The sequence below is a fragment of the Entelurus aequoreus genome, linkage group LG14 (genome assembly GCF_033978785.1).
Source record: "Entelurus aequoreus isolate RoL-2023_Sb linkage group LG14, RoL_Eaeq_v1.1, whole genome shotgun sequence".
Lineage (NCBI taxonomy): Eukaryota > Metazoa > Chordata > Actinopteri > Syngnathiformes > Syngnathidae > Entelurus > Entelurus aequoreus.
In genome coordinates this window covers 54,868,832-54,882,244 of record NC_084744.1, presented here as the reverse complement: position 1 = coordinate 54,882,244, position 13,413 = coordinate 54,868,832, and the positions used below count along the sequence as shown (strand labels likewise).

The 13,413-nt window shown below is 39.6% G+C and overlaps 1 protein-coding gene across 1 annotated transcript in view; it reads left to right on the top strand.

Annotated features, from left to right (window-relative positions):
- LOC133665058 (ras-related protein Rab-18) overlaps window positions 1-9,259 on the top strand; it is a 26,850-nt gene extending 17,591 nt beyond the window's left edge. Inside the window, exon 8 of the mRNA XM_062070219.1 lies at window positions 5,708-9,259. The gene's annotated coding sequence lies outside the window, so the exon portion shown is untranslated. The remainder of the gene's footprint in view (window positions 1-5,707) is intronic.
- The last annotated feature ends 4,154 nt before the right edge of the window (window positions 9,260-13,413 follow it).

Sequence of the window (13,413 nt, the reverse complement as noted above, 5' to 3'; positions counted from 1 at the left end):
TTGGGTTACCCGGATCGCTTGGGGTGATGTCAAGCTTGTCCCTAATAAGGTCCAGGAGGGGGCCCCAAGTTTTATGGAAAGATGCCACAGATCCTTTCTGCGAGAACCGAAGCTTCTCTAATTGCAGACACCGCAAGACATCTTGTATCCAACTGTTATGGCTCGGCGGAGACGCAAGCTTCCATTTAAAAAGAATTGTACGCCTAGCCAGCAGAGTCGTTAACGCAATGACATGACGAGCGGTTGCAGGTAAACCGTCCACCTGCGGAACGCCAAAAAGGGCAGTCAGCGGGCTGGGTGTTATTGTTCTATCAAGGGCCTGCCCGACAGTGTCAAAAATAGCCGACCAAAAACTTGAGAGTTTTGGGCACGTCCAGAACATATGCAAATGGTCAGCTGGGGATTGTCTACAGCGGTTACAAGCGTCGCTATGGTTGGGGTATATTTTAGCCAGTCTAGCATTAGTAAAATGTGCTTTATGTAGTATCTTACATTGTATTAGGCCATGCCTAGCGCATATAGATGATGAATGAACCAGCCTCAAAGCTTCTCTCCACCGCCCATCAGGTATAGGTGCCCCAAGGTCATGCTCCCAGGATTCTCTGGCAGGTGAAGTGTTGAGTGGATTCAGAAAGCAGATTTCATTATATATTACAGATATCAAACGTCGTTTGTCAGAGTCAAAGGAGAGAAACCGATCAATTTCTGCTTCTGGGGGGCGGTTGGGAAAATGGGGAAATTGTTTTTTAATAAAATGCCTTATTTGAAGGTATCGGAAGAAATGTGTATTAGGTATATTGTATCTTGTTGACAGAGAAGCGAACGAAGAGAACACTCCATCGTGGTACAGGTCGTTGAGGATTTTAAGGCCGTTAGTTGACCAGGTGCGAAACGCAGAATCAGAGCAGGCAGGGATAAAGGCGGGATTGTTCAAAATCGGAGCACCGCTGGAAGCTTTGTGCAGGCCATGATGTTTCCTAAATTGAGTCCAAATTTTAATAGTATTTTTAACAACTGGGTTTAGGGAGGTCCCCAATGAACATAAGGGTAGCTGTGAGCAAATCACCGCGTGCAGGGAACCATTAGACGATGCTACCTCTATGTGAGCCCAAGGTGGACAGGCGGCTGGGGAGTCGCAGCGGACCCAGTACAGAAGTTTATTGATATTGCAGGCCCAAAAATAATTTCTAAAGTTTGGAAGTGCTAGACCACCCTCCGTCTTAGGGAGCTGTAGAATGGCTTTCCTAAGGCGGGCTGGCCTGTTTTGCCAAATGAAAGCAAGAAGTTGTTGATCAAGGCCAACAAAAAATGATTTGTTGAGACATATAGGGATGTGTTGAAAGAGATATAAAAATTTCGGAAGTAAAATCATTTTTATGAGGTTAGTGCGGCCAACCAGGGAGAGGGGGAGGGCAGCCCACCTGGACAAGTCCGATTTACATTTGTCTAACAGTGCTTGAAAGTTTTTACGAAACAGCTCTGTGGGAGAATTCGAGACAAACACGCCCAGATATTTAAAACCGTCCTCCGAGATCCTAAAGGGGAATTGTGAGCGCGGGAGTGACCTTGCCAAATTATTCACAAAAAATAGTTCGCTTTTCTGAATATTCAGTTTGTACCCTGACAAGCGACCGAACTGATCTAGAATCGATAGTATATGGGGAAGCGAGGACGATGGGTCCGAAACGAACAACAGAAGATCATCTGCATATAGGGAGAGCTTATGAACCCGACCAAAACGAGTGATACCCTTAAATTCCTCCGAATTCTTAAGCCAAATAGCAAGCGGTTCAATGGCTATATTAAACAGCAAGGGTGAAAGCGGACATCCCTGCCGGGTCCCACGCTGGAGAGGGAAGTAAGCTGAACGGATGCCGTTAGTATGTACGGAGGCAAGCGGAGTCTCGTACAGGACTCTAACCCAAGAAATAAATTTAGGATCAAAACCAAATTTCTCCATAATAAAAAATAAATAGCCCCACTCCACCCTATCGAACGCCTTCTCCGCATCCAGCGCCACCACAACCTCCGGAGTATCAGATGGCGGAGTGAGAACTATGTTCAACAATCTTCTGGTATTGAAGAATGGATGTCTCCCCAGCATGAAGCCTGTCTGATCGGCCGAAATTATTGAGGGCATCACGGTTTGAAGACGCGTAGAGAGAACTTTCGCCAGAATCTTACAGTCCACATTCAAGAGCGAGATCGGTCTGTAGTTACCACAAGAGGTAGCATCCCTGTCTTTCTTAAGAAGTAATGAAATGGAAGCCTCTGACAGAGTCCCTGGTAAGCGGCCGGCGTTGAAGGAATCATTGAACATTCTTGCTAAAATGGGGGATAACAGTAATGAGTAAGCCTTGTAAAATTCAACTGTGAAGCCATCAGGACCGGGCGACTTTCCATTTTGCATAGATCGAATTGCCTCCTGTATCTCTGACGAGGAAATGGGTCTACCCAGCTCCCTGGCAATGTTTACATCAATGCAAGGATATGTTAATGAATCGAGGGGGTTGGGGCAAATCGCGGAGATAGGAGAACATTCAGAAGTGTATAATTTAGTGTAAAATTCAGAAAAACACTTATTAATATCAACTGGATCAGAAGTATAACTACCATCTGGTAGTTTAATTTTGGGAATCGACCGCGATGCGCAAGCAGCCCTGGCCCGTTGAGCTAAAAGTCGGCCGGCCTTGTCTCCATGTTCATAGAAGCATTGTTTGGATTGTCGCAGTTGTCTTTCTACTATGTGCGTCATAAGCAGGTCATGTTCCGAATGTAGCAGAATACGTTTTTTATACAGGGATGGAGATGGACAAACAGCGTATACATTGTCGAGGTCGAGGAGTTCTTTAGCAATTTCCGTCAGCCTAGCCCTCTCAGTCCTCCTCATCCTGGAAATATAAGCGATCACCTGTCCCCGGACAGTAGCCTTAAGTGCTTCCCACAAGATGCTATTTTCAATGTCAGGGGTGTCATTAAACTCAATATAGGTACGAATTTCTGTTTCAACAAAATCTTTGAACTTAATGTCCGAGAGCAAGTGAGAGCTGAACCTCCACATTGTGCGGCCGGTCACACCTTGCGGAAATTTAATGTCGACTGAAATTGGCGCATGGTCAGAGACGGCTATCGGGTGGTAGTCACATGCGTTAATACAATGCAAGAGATTGTTATCTATTAAAAAGAAATCAATACGGGAAAACGAATGGTGAACGTGTGAGAAGAATGAAAATGCCTTCCCATGCGGGTTCCTGAATCTCCAGGGATCTGAAAGTCCTACTTGGTTTGCATAAGATGACACAGCCTCTGCTGCTTTGGATAGTGTATTTCGAGTATGGGAGGATCGATCAAGAATCGCATCCTGGACTAAGTTAAAATCCCCGCCTACGATTATGCGGTGGCTATCGACGTTGGGGATCCTAGCAAAAAGTCTTGTGAAAAAAGTGTCATCATCCCAGTTAGGTGCATACACAGAGACTAAAATTACTGGTGTGTTCTGTAACGTGCCCGAAACCACAACATAGCGACCTTCATTATCTTCTATAACGTCTGCTGGCTCAAACATAACACGCTTATGGATAATTATGGCTGAACCTCTAGCCCTAGCAGAAAATTTGGAATGGAATAAGTGGCTCATCCAAGACCTCTTAATACGGAGAATTTCTGATGTCTTCAGGTGTGTTTCTTGCAGAAACATAATGTCCCCTTTAAGATGCTGCAGCCGAGTTAAGACTTTACCAATTTTGACAGCGTTGTTCATGCCCTTGGTGTTCCAAGAGATGATACGCACTCCGCCACTCGTCATCCTACCAGCATCCGCCATCTATTAGACCCCAACAGTAAATCTGTGTGACACGCCTTAGACCCCACGGGGAGGGACGGGAGGGAGAGAGGGAAGACATAGCAGCAAAAATAAATAAATAAAAAAAATAACAAAATAGTACAAAACACCAAACTAGTAATGACAGAAAGACACATTTCAACAAACCCCAATAGATTAGAATGCAATTACCCTTACTACCCACCCTAAATAAGAACCTTATCTGAGCTCTCTCGCTCTTACTTAGCCTAACTTGACTAATGTTAACTTCCGGAGTCTCCTCCCTTACAGTAGCAGTAATGAACTCCATAAAGCGAAATAAGAATTTAAAGTGAGCCTACTATCATGAGACGCATCCCAACCTGAGTGTATAGTAATATAGGAAATATTAAACCGAAATAAACAAACAAGGCACATACCGAAATGTACAGTGCACTGCACCAGTAGCTGTAGTGATGTTTTTTGGACCAAGGAGTGCCTCATAATGTGCATACGAATAACTAGTTCGGATTAAAACAAATTAGGATGCATAATCAAAATGTGTTACAAATAGCTTGGCCCCTCAGGAAAAAGAAGAAAGAACGCCCGGTACGGAGCGGAACAAACAAACAGACCAAAAATAGTTACGACCATCTATGTTGGAAATTATGTGACCACCGTTAGCCAGTGTGTAAATTGCAACACTCAAACATTGCTTCCTATTATGAACACACGTCTAAAATGGTGGTCAAGGTTTAGAACAGCAAAACAAACAAAGGCCCACAATGTCCACAGTGAATGTAAAGTTATCATAAGTCAGGCCTCTGAAAAAGTTGGAACTTACAGTCTTTATTCCAGGAGCTGCACAGTCCTGGTGCAAATTGTTGTCATGTCCAGACGTATTTTAGTGGTAAATAGCCATCCAAGCCCATCAGGTATCTTGCGTGCGGATTGATGTCAAGAAGTCCTCAGCCTCTGTAACCGATCCGAGTCTCTTCTTACCACCATCCTTCGTTACTATGACAAGCCTGGCCGGGAACAGTAATGCTGGTCGTAGGCCCATTTGGTAGAGCTTCGGCATCACATCGCGGTATTTTTGGCGTTGTTCCACCACTTCAGGTGCGTAGTCCTCGAAGATGGCGACGGGGTACCCTCGGTATTGTAGCTTGCCTCTCCTGGCCCTGGCCTCGCGGATAATTCTCTCCTTCACCTGGTACTTGTGTAGCCGTATCAGAACGGGCCTCGGTCTCTGGTCTGGCTTCGGCTTGCTAGCGAGTGTTCGATGAGCCCAGTCGCACTCCGGCGGTGATTCAAAGAAATCCTCGTCAAAAATCTCCTTCAGTAGTTCCGCAAAAAAGGTAGTTGGACGTGGCCCCTCCACGGACTCTGGTATGCCGACCACTCGGATGTTGTTTCGCCGACTCCGGGATTCGAGGTCGCTAACTTTAGCACGTAGCTTAGCCTCGATGTCCGTTAGCTTAGCACATGTTGCTTCCAGTGCTAGCAGGCGTTCGTCTTGCAAAGTAGCATTTTCTTCGAGTGAGGTAATTTTCTGAGAGTGTTCAGAGACCTTGGTGTGTACCTTATCAATCTTTGTCTCGAGTGTAGAAATTGCTGTCCTGAAGTCCGTGGAGAGGGCCTGGCGGTGTTCTTCCAGAAGCTTAGCTATAGCCGACATACTGACTTCACCGGCACCTCCGTCGGAAGAGCTAGGTCCGGCCCCGGTATCTCTGGCGTTCCGCTTCGTCGAGTGAGTTGGCATTTCTTGCCGGTTGCAACTCCGGAGTAATATATTCACCAGCTCGCTGGCTTTGTTTATGGAGTTTTAAAAGAGTGGCAATGTAAAAAGTTGTGGGAGGGAGACTCAACACGTGTCTACTCCATCTTGCCCAGACCGGAAGTCAAGAGGTAGCATTTTTTCCAGTAACAAAATGTTTTCCGCTGTGGTGTACGTAATATTATTAAAAAAAAACACAACTTTAGATTTTAATTACATTTTTTTAAATTGACTTTTGAAAACTAAGAATCGGGATGAAGATGAATCGGGATTCAGGTGTGAATTGATTTTTTTGTGGACCCTTACAAAATATGACTCTGGTGTACAGTATATCTATAAAATTAGCTTTAAAAAAAACCCTATTAAGCTAACCTAACGTTAGCATGCTAACAGGTAGCATTTTATCACGATTCAGGTGTGAATTTAGTTTTTTGTTCACCCTTACAAAATATGACTCTGGTGTACAGTATACCTATAAAATTAGCTAAAAAAACCCCAACCTATTAAGCTAACTTAACGTTAGCATGCTAACAGGTAGCATTTTATCACGATTCAGGTGTGAATTTAGTTTTTTGTTCAACCTTACAAAATATGACTCTGGTGTACAGTATACCTATAAAATTAGCTTAAAAAAAATAAAATAAAATTAAGCTAACCTAAAGTTAGCATGCTAACAGGTAGCATTTTATCACGATTCAGGTGTGAATTTAGTTTTTTGTTCACCCTTACAAAATATGACTCTGGTGTACAGTATACCTATAAAATTAGCTAAAAAATAAAATTAAGCTAACCTAAAGTTAGCATGCTAACAGGTAGCATTTTATCACGATTCAGGTGTGAATTTAGTTTTTTGTTCACCCTTACAAAATATGACTCTGGTGAACAGTATACCTATAAAATTAGCTTAAAAAAAAAAAAAAAATTAAGCTAACCTAAAGTTAGCATGCTAACAGGTAGCATTTTATCACGATTCAGGTGTGAATTTAGTTTTTTGTTCACCCTTACAAAATATGACTCTGGTGTACAGTATACCTATAAAATTAGCTAAAAAACAAACTATTAAGCTAACTTACTAACGTTAGCATGCTAATAGGTAGCATTTTTTCCAGTGCCGCTGTGGTGTATACGTGCACAATTTGCAAAATGATAATATTGGAATGCTAAAAACTATGATCTAATAGCGAAATGGGCATCATTTGTAGTAAATATATATATATATTTGCTATATATATATATATATGTACATATATATATATAGTAAATATATAGCAATATCGTCATTTCGTGTAAGTCTTTGTGTGTCAATCATGTCGTCCATATTTATTCTGCAATCTTTTTCCGTCATATAAAATCATTCCCACGCCGTGAAAATGTTACCCTTCCCCCGCCCCGTTTATCCTTTTTCACGCCACGTTTCAATCATATTTCGCAAGACGTCGCCATGACAACTGCCTTAACGATGAATGGTATTTGCTGTAATCGCAGTATGGTCGAAAGAGAAATAAAATGACAGCGTCGACTATTTTCTACTGTTAGTTTTCAAGGCCGCCGATGATCAAGAAGTGGGAGTGGGAGCGAGCTTTCCACAGTCACACTCTTCGGAGAAAAATGTCCCGAAAAAACAAAAAAAGAAGGCAGAAATAGGCCACAAGTGGAAAGATCCTGTTATTAATATTTAGTGCAATCACTGCAGATGTGTGATTACAAGCTTATGTTTGATGCTCCACTCCAGTCTCGCAACATTCCACACTTTTTTTTCCTACATTATCTGCAGTGTGTCGTTTCCACTCGTCACTGAGTGGGGAGATCATTTCGGTTCATTTGTAATTGTAATGTTGTAAACACGTGTAAAGGTTTCTCTTTCAACTTTTAAGCAATGTTTTTTTATATATCGGAGCAAGAGGTCTGTAGATAAAAAAAAAAAGAAAAAAAGAAGAGATTCCTGGGTGGATGTTGCTTGATAGGAAAGGGGTTTGGATTATTTTGCAATGTAGTCTGCTGAAAATGATGGAAAGCGCCGCTCGACGTAGAGACTGATGCTGTGGTCAAAGTTGCAATTGCTGCAAAACTTAATTTAAAAATATTCAACACTCTACTGCACAGGTGTCTAGGGATGATGTTTGATAAGGAATTATCGAGTTCGAGCCCATTATCGAATCCTCTTATCGAACCGATTCCTTATCGATTCTCTTATCGAATCCAGATAGGTTGTTGTATATGGGAAAAAAACACAATATTTGGTTTAACAAAAGCTCACTTTTATTTTATAAGAAAAAAATAAAATAAATAAATAAATATTGACTGTTACCCCCCTAAAAAAATAAAAAAAATAAATATTGACTGTTGTTACCCAAAGTATATTAAGTGGGATTTTTCAGAAAAACAAATATATACAGTAACACAAAAACAACCTGTCTCTGTGATCACTATAGGTGTATAAATAATAATATAGTGTTAAATAAAATCAGTCCCTTGGGCACAAAACTGAAAAGAATACAGCTCTCCAAAAAGTGCACTTCTGCTGCTATTGGAACATACTAACTACACACACTATGACACTAAGAACCGATTCCTTATCGATTCTCATATCGATTCTCATATCGATTCTCATATCGAATCCAGATAGGTTGTTGTATATGGAAAAAAACACAATATTTGGTTTAACAAAAGCTCACTTTTATTATATAAGAAAAAAATAAATAAATAAATATTGACTGTTACCCCCCTAAAAATATATATATATGTATTGACTGTTGTTACCCAGAGTATATAAGTGGGATTTTTCAGAAAAATAAATATATACAGTAACACAAAAACAACTTGTCTCTGTGATTGCTATAGGTGTATAAATAATAATATAGTGTTAAATAAAATCAGTCCCTTGGGCACAAAACTGAAAATAATACAGTTCTCCAAAAAGTGCACTTCTGCTGCTATTGGAACATACTAACTACACACACTATGACACTAAGAACACCACAGTCGTCAATCAACAATTCTTCCCTTACATGAGAGCGAAGCCTGGCAATAATTGCATATTGCCTGTTCTGCCCTCACTATACGTGTTGAGGTTATACAGCTTGGCAGACAGCTAACAAACAATCCAAAGCAGATTAATCCATTTAGGCTCTTTATTGTTGTTGATCTTGCTTTGTCTTTTCCTATCTTTACTTTTGTCTTGCACTGGACTGTTATTTAATTTATTTTAAACTGAAATACACACAATGACAAATGTATAAGCTATGGGATTCAATTAACATACTGAAATGTAAATATTAGCTTCACACAAATATACAGTACTATCATCAAACAAATACTTCTGAGTGTTGAAACTATTTCGATGGTGGAATTACACGACTGGCAGCCATTTTAAGTCCTCAAAACATCCATTGAAACAGTGCACAAAAATCGTTTTTCAATAAACATCTTACTATCAAATTGAAACACTTTCCACCTTAATATTGAGTTACATAAACAAGTTAAACAGTTTACTTACAGACTTATCTTTTCCAAGGCTTGTAAGAGCTAACACAACTTGTCTACTTCTCAATTGTCTCAACCCGGAAGTGCCCAAATTAATGACGCGTAGTATTTTCATATCGCCACAAGGTGTCAGTAAGAGTCTACAATCAAATGGGCATAACATTGTCGTCCCACAGGGCATTTCCTGTGGGAAGGGATTCGTTCCCAGGGATTCAAATAAAGAACCAACTCTTTTTCTTTACTATAGTGGCCTCGATAACGGGAACCTGTTCTCAAAAAGGGATTTGAGTCCATGGAATCGGTTCTTTTCTTATCGAACAACCGGGAGAACCGATTTCGAACATCATCCCTACATCATCTCTACAAGTGGCCCGGGACCACCATACAGATAACCTGCGGACTTCCTGTGTTCAGCATGAGCTTTGTTATCAATTATTATTTTGATTTTTTCTGTCTAAAAATCTCTATTATTTTCTGTCAAAACGTCAGGATTTTTTCTGTCAAAAAATCGGGATTTTTTTCTGTCAAGAAATCGAGATTTTTTTAATGTCAAAAAATCAAGATTTTTTAATGTCAAAAAATCGAGATTTTTTAATGTAAAAAAATCGGGATTTTATATGTCAAAAAGTCGGGATTTTTTCTGTCCAAAAGTCAGGATTTTTTCAGTCAAAATGTCAGGATTTTTTCTGTCAAAAAGTCTGGATTTTTTTCAGTCAAAAAATCAGGATTTTTTTCTAAGTGTCAAAAAGTCTGGATTTTTTCTATCAAAAAGTCTGGATTTTTTCTATCAAAAAGTCTGGATTTTTTCTATCAAAAAGTCTGGATTTTTTCTATCAAAAAGTCTGGATTTTTTCTATCAAAAAGTCGTGATTTTTACTGTCAAAAAGTCGGGATTTTTTTCGGTCAAAAAATTGGGATTTTTCTGTCAAAAAATTGGGATTTTTCTGTCAAAAAATCGGGATTTTTCTGTCAAAAAGTCGGGATTTTTTCTGTCAAACAATCTGGATTTTTCTGTCAAAAAATCTGGATTTTTTTCTGTCAAAAAATCTGGATTTTTCTGTCAAAAAATTTGGATTTTTTCGGTCAAAAAATCTGGATTTTTTCGGTCAAAAAATCGATGTTTTTTGGTCAAAAAATCTGGATTTTCTACGGTCAAAAAAATTGGGATTTTTCTGTCAAAAAAATCTGGATTTTTCTGTCAAAAAATCAAGATTTTTTTCTGTCAAAAAAAATCGAGATTTTTTCTGTCAAAAAGTCGGGATTTTTTTCTGTCAAAAAGTCGGGATTTTTTTCTGTCAAAAAGTCGGGATTTTTTTCTGTCAAAAAATCGGGATTTTTTCTGTCAAAAAGTCGAAAAATTTTTCTGTCAAAAAGTCGGGATTTTTTCTGTCAAAAAATCGGGATTTTTTTCTGTCAAGAAATCTGGATTTTTTTCTGTCAAGAAATCGAGATTTTTTTAATGTCAAAAAATCGAGATTTTTTAATGTCAAAAAATCGGGATTTTATATGTCAAAAAGTCGGGATTTTATATGTCAAAAAGTCGGGATTTTTTCTGTCAAAAAGTCGGGATTTTTTTCTGTCAAAAAGTCTGGATTTTTTTCTGTCAAAAAGTCGGAAATTTTTCTGTCAAAAAGTCGGGATTTTTTCGGTCAAAAAATCGGGATTTTTTATGTCAACATGTCAGGATTTTTTATGTGAAAAAGTCAGACTTATCTTTTCCAAGGCTTGTAGGAGCTAACACAACTTGTCTACTTCTCAATTGTCTCAACACGGAAGTGCCCAAACTAATGACGCATAGTATTTTCATATCGCCACAAGGTGTCAGTAAGAGTCTACAATCAAATGGGCATAACATTGCTGTCCCACAGGGCATTTCCTGTACGTGGGAAGGGATTCAAATAAAGAACAAACTCTTTTTCTTAACTATAGTGGTCTCGATAACGGGAACCGGTTCTCAAAAAGGGATTCGAGTCCATGGAATCGGTTCTTTTCTTATCGAACAACCGGGAGAACCGATTTCGAACATCATCCCTACAGGTGTCAAACTCACATCGTTCTTTGTGGCCCGCGAAAGCCTGGAAAAAATGGGTTTCAATAAAATACCTATTTTATTTATTTATTTATTTTTTTTAAAATGCATTCGTTCTTTCAATTTTGACAGAAAAAAAAATATGCATATTTTAAACTTTAATATTATCTGATCATGCCAATTATATTATTATATACCAGAGGTCCCCAAACTTTTTGACTCGGGTGGGCCGCATTGGGTTAAAAAAATTTGGCTCGGGGCCACCATACAGATAACCTGCAGACTTCCTGTGTTCAGCATGAGCTGTTATCAATTATTAATTAGAAAAAATATGATTTCTTTAATATTTGCAATTTTTACACCACACTGCCATTACCCATAATACATTGTGTCCAATTCATATTACCCCACAGATCCTTCCGCCATATATGCAATTAAACAGTTACGTAATCTTCACTGTATTAAAGCAGTATAAAATAGAACGTCATCAAATTCTTCAGACAAATGTAATAATTACAAGTAAAGTGTACCTTTATAATTGTTCTAAGCATGCAATATATACAGTTTCGTATTATGCAAATAAAGTAAATAGTCCCATTTTGGCTGAATAAATATAAAGCACCTTCTATAAAATGTAAATTAACTTAAATAGTATTTAGGCTCCTACACTTATGTTTATGTACAAAACCCAAAACCAGTGAAGTTGGCAGGTTGTGTAAATGGTAAATAAAAACAGAATACAATGATTTCTAAATCCTTTTCAACTTATATTTAATTGAATAGACTGCAGAGACAAGATATTTAACGTTTGAACTGGTAAACGTTGTTATTTTTTGCAAATATTAGCTCATTTGGAATTAAATCAAATCAACTTTATTTATTAAGCACATTTAAAATTTACCACAGGGGTAGCCAAAGTGCTGTACAATGGGCAGGTTAAAAGATAATACGAGAACCGAGCAAACACAACACAACACAAACACAACATGATAAAAAATAAATAAATAAAACATAAAAACAGGTTCACAGCAGGTGTCTTATGGGGCGCCATTGAAGGATGGATATTACTCAGTGTTAAAAGCCATGGAATAAAAGTATGTTTTTAAGAGAGATTTATAAACAGGAAGAGAGGAGGCTTGTCTAACACTCAGAGGTAGGTCGTTCCAGTGCTTGGGAGCAGCAGCGGCGAAAGCTCTGTCACCTCCAAGCTTCAGCCTTGTGTCAGGGACCGTCAGTAGCAGCTGATCGGCTGATCTTAGGGATCGGGTGGGGCAGTAAGGCTGAAGGAGGTCGGAGAGATATGTTGGCGCGAGGTTGTTTAGACATTTAAAAACAAATGAAAGGAGTTTAACATTGATTCGGTAACGCACAGGGAGCCAGTGAAGGGACGCTAATATAGGGGGGATGTGCTCACGTCTGCGGCATGTTTCAAAAACGACTGAGAAAGTTGAGGAATGCTAATTGGGAACAGGTGGGTGCCATGATTGGCTATAAAAGCAGCTTCCACGAAATGCTCAGTCATTCACAAACAAGGACGGGGCGAGGGTCACCACTTTGTGAACAAATGCGTGAGCAAATTGTCGAACGGTTTAAGAACAACATTTCTCAACGAGCTATTGCAAGGGATTTCACCATCTACGGTCCGTAATATCATCAAAAGGTTCAGAGAATCTGGAGAAATCACTGCACGTAAGCGATTATATTACGGACCTTTCGATCCCTCAGGCGGTACTGCATCAAAAAGCGACATCGGTGTGTAAAGGATATCACCACATGGGCTCAGGAACACTTCAGAAAACCACCATCAATAACTACAGTTTGTCGCTACATCTGTAAGTGCAAGTTGAAACTCTAGTATGCAACGCGAAAGCAGTTTATCAACAACACCCAGAAACGCCGCCGGCTTCGCTGGGCCCGAGCTGATCTAAGATGGACTGATGCAAAGTGGAAAAGTGTTCTGTGGTCTGACGAGTCCACATTTCAAATTGTTTTTGGAAACTGTGGACGTCGTGTTCTTCGGACCAAAGAGGAAAAGAACCATCCGGATTGTTATAGGCGCAAAGTTGAAAAGCCAGCATCTATGATGGTATGGGGGTGTATTAGTGCCCAAGACATGGGTAACTTACACATTTGTGAAGGCACCATTAATGCTGAAAGGTACATACAGGTTTTTGGAGCAACACATGTCAACGTTATCATGGACGCCCCTGCTTATTTCAGCAAGACGACGCCAAGCCACGTGCTTCCCTCAAAGCGTGTAATGTTATTTGCTGAAGTTTTTATTCTTGTCAGATCTTTTAAGACCAGTTTGAATATGAAGCCCTT